This window comes from Alligator sinensis, unplaced genomic scaffold, assembly GCF_000455745.1.
Source record: "Alligator sinensis unplaced genomic scaffold, ASM45574v1 scaffold1073_1, whole genome shotgun sequence".
In the NCBI taxonomy this organism is placed as follows: domain Eukaryota; kingdom Metazoa; phylum Chordata; order Crocodylia; family Alligatoridae; genus Alligator; species Alligator sinensis.
This window is the reverse complement of record NW_005842539.1, coordinates 933,371-933,949: the sequence shown is the minus strand read 5'-3', so window position 1 is coordinate 933,949 and position 579 is coordinate 933,371.

Here is a 579-nt window from a genome sequence, read left to right as displayed (position 1 = left end):
TGAACAATACACATTTAATTACAAAACCCCTCAAACTTAAAAAAAAAAAAAAGAAAAGAAAAGGAAACCGGATCCTTTATCCTAACCCACCTTGCTTGGCTGAGAGCCTAAACCCTATTACATATTTCAGCTCTTTGAGGTGTTTCAGATCCCAAGTCACTCTCCATGATATTAGATCCAAGTATTTGCTTCTGATGAATTTGGCAGGAAAATTAACCCAGCGGCCTGTCAAAGATTTCTTATTTTTAAATATTTACTTTCTTTGAGCAGCTCAGTTCCTGCTCAGACATTTCAATTAGCAGCCGTTATAACCTCTCCTTTGACGCTGGAAGGTCATTTGTTTCCTTCCCAACCACATTGTGCTTTCCTTATAAGGTTTGCCTCAACAGTTTTCTCCATTTTATCCTCCTTTTCTCTGAAACAAACCAGATGAGCAAGGTGTTCTGTGTCGCTCGTGAGCCCTTCATGACAGTTCCTCCTTTGCTTGCCTAGAGAATCTGTGAATTAAGAGTTTTCTGTCCAATTTTCTTGGTCCTGTTTTTAATTATAGCTGATCAGTATAGAAATTGCAAAATTTGG